Genomic DNA, 6963 nt, shown 5'->3' with positions numbered 1-6963 from the left:
CATGTGAAAATGATAAAGCTATCTATTTGTAGTGTTAAAAACCTGAATACTATCTGATTATAAACCCGGAAACAACACAAAGATACTCTTTCAAAAAAAAAAAAAAGATTTTATTTATTTGTCAAAGAGTGCACAAGTATGGGGAGCAGTAGGCTCCCAGTTGAGCAAGGACCCACCCCCACCCCCACCCCTCGCCCAACGCAGGGCTACATCCCAGGATGATGGCGTCATGACCTGAGCCAAAGGCAGAGGCTTGACCAACAGAGCTACCCAGATGTCCCAATACAAAGATACTTTGAAAAGTAATAGAGGAAAGCTCATTTGCTGTTGCATTTGTCTTCAAGGACATGTATTTTGATTACCAACATGTATGCAACCTAACCCAGTTTGTTTTGTAGCAAAGTTTCCTTTTAATTTCCAGTACCTGGCAGGGCACTTGTCCCATAATAGATTGCCCATTAACATTTGCGAAGAACTAGCCTTCGCTCCCTTATTGTTTTCTGCTTGCTTCTTGGTTCAAAAACATATAGTCAGGAATGTCCCCAGTCAGTTTTTCCTCTGGAGTTGCCAATAAGCCTGCCTCTTTGGGGAAAGTCCAAAATAGCCCTGTCCTCTAAGACAGTGTTAGAGGCTGAATTGCCTTTCCCCAAAATTCATATGTTGAAGCCCTAAGCCCCAGGACCTCAGAATGTGACTGCATTTGGAGACAGGGCCTTTAAAGGCAGTCCTGATTATGTTAAATGATTCTATTGGGGTTGGGAGGTCCCTAATCCAATCTGGCTGTTGTCCTTATAAGAAAAGGAGATTAGGACACAAAAAGAGACACCAGGGATTGTATGTGCATACAAAAGGTATGAGCCTACCTTTTAAATATAGTTTTGGTGGAGCTGTTTCCAACGTATATTATGCTTTGTTACATATGGTTCTAAGACCAGAACTTTTATTCCAAGGTGATATTAAGAAAAATTTCAAAGACACAAAACTGGAAGACTTTTACCGTGAATTTTATGATGAACGGTGGTATGTGGACCCAATATTCTACCATTAATATTTTACTGTGTTTGCTTTATTGCACACCTATCCATTTTCCCATCCCTTCCTCGTTTTCTCCATCCCATCCATCATCTTAATGCACTTCAAAGTACGTTGCAGATGTCTGTAACTTCCCTTTCAGCATCCATATCATTAACCAGAATCCAGTATTTGTTTACAGTGGTTTCTTTTCATGTAAAATGTATCTACAATGATGAAATTCACAAACCTGAGCATTGACAGTGATATACATCTGTTGTTCTGGGAAAGGGAAGTATATGCAAAAAGACCTTGAAAGGTCAAAAGAGCCCTATAATGAAAGAAAAAGTTTGATAAGTTCATCTAGATGAGAAATGATTTATTTGAGGAACTTAGGAAAGAAGTGAGTCTTGCGTCGATACAAGACCAGATCTCTCTGAAATCACATCTCCCTTAAGACTTTTATAGCCCTTAGAGACTGGGAGTACTTGTTGGGGCATCACCCAAAAGGAAAATGCTTGTTTTGTTTTTTAAACTAGGCTCCATGCCAAGCATGGAGCCCAACACAGGGTTTGAACTCATGACCCTGAGATCAGACCTGAGCTGAGATCAAGAGTTGGATGCTCGGGCGCCTGGGTGGCTCAGTGGGTTAAGCCTCTGCCTTTGGCTCAGGTCATGATCTCTGGGTTCCTGGGATCAAGTCCCGCATCGGGTTCTCTGCTCAGCAGGCAGCCTGCTTCCCCCTCTCTCTCTGCCTGCCTTTCTGCCTACTTGTGATCTCGCTCTGTCAAATAAATAAATAAAATCTTAAAAAAAAAAAAAAAGAGTTGGATGCTCAACTGACTGAGCCATCCAGATGCCCCCAAAAGAAGAATGTTTAAAAATGGGTTTGTATCATGGTCATATCTCCAGGGCCGATCAAGGACATTATGCTCTGAGGGTGTGTTTAAGGATGTGTTTAAACAAAAGGAAAGAATGAGGGAGAGAGAGTTGTGCTCAAGGAGGTTTCAGGTCACAGACCAGTCAACATGGCTGATTTTTTCAAATATGGCATCAGTCTCATTCACACCCCTGTGGACCCAAACCCCTAACAAGATGTACAACATGAGCAACGCTCTGAAAAAGTGGCCATGCCTCTTCTTGGTCAATTCCACCCTCACCGTGCCCAGAGGCAACCACTATTATAACATTTGTTCCACTACAGATCAGTTGTGTTTGCTTTAGAACTTTATTTAAAAGGAATCATAGAGTATGCTTTCTTTTTCTTACAGTTTCTTTCACTCAGCATAATGTGTTTGAGACAGATCCTGCGGCTGTGCACAGCAAGTCATTTGACCTCTTTTTCAGTTTGGGAAGTATTGTTAAATACCAACGGGGCTGGTTGATCCATCTTCCTACAGATGAGCACTTGGGCTGTTTCCAGTTTTTGGCGATTCTGAAGGAAGGCACTATAATAAACACTCTTTTACAAGTCCTTTTGTGGCCTTATGTCTTCACCTCTTTTGGGTAAACACATAAAAATGGAATTGTTGAGTCATGGAGCAAGGGTATGTTTAGTTTTGTTATTTAAAAAAAAAAAAAACAAAAAAACCTGCCAGAGTGTTTCTTAAACCAAGGTGCCTGCGCCCTTTTATTGTCCCACTAATGATGTACACTTACCCCCATTGTTCCACATCTTTGCCAACATCTGGTGTCGTCAGTGTTTTTAATAAAACCAGACCCTTCTACATATCTGGCTGTGGACAGTAGGAAATGGGAGGGGCTCTCCATCACTAAGCATGTACAGTGGGCACTGTGCTTAGTATCCCGTACAGAATCTAATTTAAATTTATTCCTCTAACAACTTGTTCAGAGGCTGGGGGAAGTAAGGTAATTGTGGGACTGGGATTCAAACCCAGGTTTTTCTGGTCCCATTTTTTTTTTTCACCTCAATTAAAAACAACGTGTTGAGAAGGGAGATCCCTGTGCAAAGGAGTGCTGTCAACTGTTTCCCATTAGGGCACTCCAGGAAGCTCAGAAGATTTCTGGTTCATGTTAAAAGCTGATGCTTCTGACCCTGTAGGTTTGGGTGACTTGGGGATAGAGGATAAGGAAGGACAGAAATCCTTCTCCAAACACTTGCCTCTTTCCACCTGCTAGAGGTCTTAGGAAATGAAGCTCTCACAACCATGAAAGGTCTGAAGGAAGAATGAAGGGTCCAGAGAGACTTTCTTAAGGTCTTTTCCGCCACTGGAGATAAGGAGTTCTGGGTGCAGCTCTAATCTCAGTTACAGTTCTGCCTTGCTTAAATAATAACCCTAAAATGGACTGTTTGACCCAGTGAGAGCCAATGATGTCCCTGGGGAGCTCCCAGATTTGAAAGAATATATCATTGCTGGGGTTTGGGGTATAAATGGAGAGGAAACAGAACGCATGGCACTCCATCCATCACAGTCATATGAGGCAGACACAAGGATCTTCGTTAGCCAGATGAAGAATCTGAAGATCAGAGGGTTTGAGTCACTGATCTCAAGTCATACAGTTCTGCGTGGGAGATTGCAAACTCTGTCCACCTCCTAGTGCCAAGGACTGAGGCAAGGGCTTTGGAATCACAGGCTTGGGGCTGGGGGCGGAGAGAACACTCTTTGTGACCCACCAGACTACATGGGAGAATCCACACCAAGGGGACATTCTCAACAAGGCAGCTTCAGCTTCAAGTGCACCCCCTCTGTGTTGAGACCCCACCTCTGAGACAGAATGCTGAATGAAGTGTGTGGATCCTGAGGGAAGACAGTGCCTCCCATGCCGCCTTAGTAGGGACCAGAGCCCGAAGCAGGCAGGGAAGGGAACCACCTTCCCTTTCTACCCTGGACCCCCTGGCAGAGGGACACTTGGCCCACAGCGGAGCCCCAGCAAAGGGAGAGCAATTCTTAGTACAAAGTGCTCCAGGGGACCCTGGGCACTTATTTCTCCACGTTACCTGTGTGCATTTCAGCAGCAATCTCCTGAGGACACAAAGCCTTGGCCTAAAAAACAAAACAAAACAAAACCCTCTGTCCCTTCCTGAAATCCCATCACGGATGATGCTCTGCCCGGCAGGTGTGTGAGTGGTGGCCACACCTCTCACCTGATGAAGCTGGAGAAAGCCTGAGGCTGTGTTATGAGCTGCTCTACCCCTAATACATTGCCCCAGTATGTCTTTTGTGTCCCTTTTCCTTCATCTGTAGAATGGAGGGAATTTTCCCATGTCCCAGGTCGAGAATATCCTTTACAAGGTAGATATTATATAATAGATTATATTACATAATAGACGATCAATTATTGTTTTTTAATTCCCCTTCCTCTGGTCTTTGGCCAAACAGACTGTCAAAAAAGAAAAAAAGTTAACTTGTTTCGTTGTGTTAAATACTATCCTATTCCTTTGGGGGTCGTGAATACAGCTCCAAGTTGTCCCAGTTTTGCCTTGGATCTAGGACCTTCTTGTCCTGCTACTGTGGTTTTAAATCAGTTTGGGTAGGATGGTTGGTCTGATCTTGTAAGGTCCTTGCAACCCAAAGCCTGAAAGTAAATCTGAACTTCCAGGTTCCAGCGCTAATCGGGAGGAAAGAGAAGGTCGAGAGGGGATCCCCTCCTCAGATGTCACTGTTGGGTCCACACATGGGAGAGAGAACTGACTGCTGCTAAAACGCTTACCTGAAACTGGGCTCACCTCTTGGTGGATGTTGAGCCGAAAGATACAACAAGCCAAAGACTAGGAAAAGGAAGGGTTTTGCCTGCACCAAGTGAAGAAGAACAGCTGGGATCCTTCCTGAAGCAGTGTCTTCTTGAACCACAGTGGAACCAGGCAGTTTTAAGCTAAGGGTGCATACATATTCATGAAGGGCCTGGTGCAATGCGAATACAGCTTGGGGTTGGGGCAAAGTCATCGTATGGTGCCCGAGTGTAGGTCAAAGTCACCAGGGCCAGCAAGGGTCAGTATCATCGATTCCCTGGCTTCGGCTGATCAGGTATCTGAGTGCTGGTTTCTTTCACTTAGAATAAATGTTTTCAAAGTTTATCCATGTTGGAGCATGCCCAAGTATTTCATTCCTTTTTGTGAATGAAAAATGTTCTATTGCATGTATGACGTTTTGTTCATCAGTGGGTGGACATTGGGTTTTTCTATCTTTTTGATGAAGGATAATTGGAAGACAGGCAGGCAGAGACAAACACCTCTCCCCTTAAAAGGATTTTTATACCCACCCTGGAGGGAACCCTCCACCGTTTTCTACGGCATAGATAGATGACAAAAGCCTGACTGGACGACTGGCGCAGGGAGGGTAAATCAGATTGAAATGGCCCTCCCACAAGCCCATCAAAACCCCTAGACTCAGAGAAGGTGGTGGCAACCCTCTCGGGTCCACTCCCGCTCTGGGAGCTTCCTGATACGGCTCAATAAACCTTGTTTTGCTGCCCACCACTCTGGTCTAACTTCTTCATTCTTCAAAGTGGCGTGACCAAGAACCATGGGCACCAAAGGAGAAGTAAATCCTGTAACAGCTGATGATCCTGTGAAGGCTGCAATGAGCATCTCAGTACAAGTTTTTGTGAAGACAGAGGTTTTCATCTCTTTTGAGTATACACCTAGGCCTCTTTCCCAGAAGCTCAGCAGGCAAAAGCCTTCAGCATATACAGGCTCAGGACCTTCCGTAAGCTCTGAGGGGTATTCCCTGAGCCCCTGACCTCAGACCTGGCAGGTTCAGCTGAAATTCTACTCAGCCTTCAAGGCCCACTTCATGCACGGGACACATTCACTCAGTAAATGTTTATTCGTTCTATACAGGTGACACGCTCTCTGCTACATGCTGGGGTGTGGAAATAACAGCACAGCATTTGAAAGCAAAATTCACCCAAGTTAATGTGAAGATCTAATGAGCTTTATTAAGCAATTTATGAAACGACTAGCATCCCACATCTGGCAAATAAGGGGAACTCTGAGGAGTTGTACAAAATGGAAGGTCTTTATGGGAAAGAGGTTGGGGCAAAAAGTTACTAGCCAAAGAAAGGACTGGTCCAGGTGAGGTTACCTTCCCTTAACCAGAAGGGCAGAGGGTCATGCCATTTTCCTTGGGGGAGTTGGGGGATAGAAAGGACCCATGTGACGGATTACCTCATTGGTGCTGACCAGAAATTCTGGATTCATTCGCTTAAAATTCCATTCTTGGGAAGACAGAAACTGCAGGTAAGTCTTGGTTTGCTGTCCTGGGGGCAAGTGACTCTGAAGAAAAGAGGGTATAGGCATGGAAAGATAGGAGGCCCATGACTCCCCTGACCAGGCTCACACAGGGAGCTACGTGACCAGGCTCACAGAAGTCCAAAATAGGCTCACAGAAACCCCAGATGTGGAGAAATGCTGAGGTGGACAAAACCAAAGATAAGGGAACAAATCAGACCACCTGGCCTTGAATGTCAGGGAGTTTGGGGGTTTTTTTGTTTGTTTGTTTGTTTTTGTTTGGGGGTTTTTTTGGGCAGCTATACTGTAATCTCAGAAAATGACCAGACCTCAAAGAAGTGAGCCATTAAGGGTGTTATCATTAGTCCTTGCTCAAACCAAGCTGGCATAAGAATTTCAAGGCTACAAACTTCCCGTCAGTTCTCAATAAAAGACTGCCAGTAAAAGCGCCCAGTGGCAACCCATTCGGGACTCCTGTCACTGTAGAGAGATTTTTTTCTTTCCTTTCTGCTCTCTCCTTCATTTAATAAACTTTCACTTCACTTCACCCTTTTGTGTCCACAAGATTCATTCTTTAACTCTGCGAAACAAGTACCCCCACAATCCTATAACAACTCTCCCCTGGGCCTATGGCTTTCTTTTTAACTATAGGCAAAATGCTTATCCTCATGGAGTTTAAGGTCCAGTGAGGGCATTGAGGAGAATAAACAAGTCAGTTATACAGTGCGTTCCTTTCTCCATGAAGCCGTCCTAGATGCGGC

Source organism: Meles meles, chromosome 2, assembly GCF_922984935.1.
Source record: "Meles meles chromosome 2, mMelMel3.1 paternal haplotype, whole genome shotgun sequence".
Classification (NCBI taxonomy): Eukaryota; Metazoa; Chordata; class Mammalia; order Carnivora; family Mustelidae; genus Meles; species Meles meles.
The sequence above is the reverse complement of the archived record's forward strand: the minus strand, read 5'-3'. Positions refer to the sequence as shown.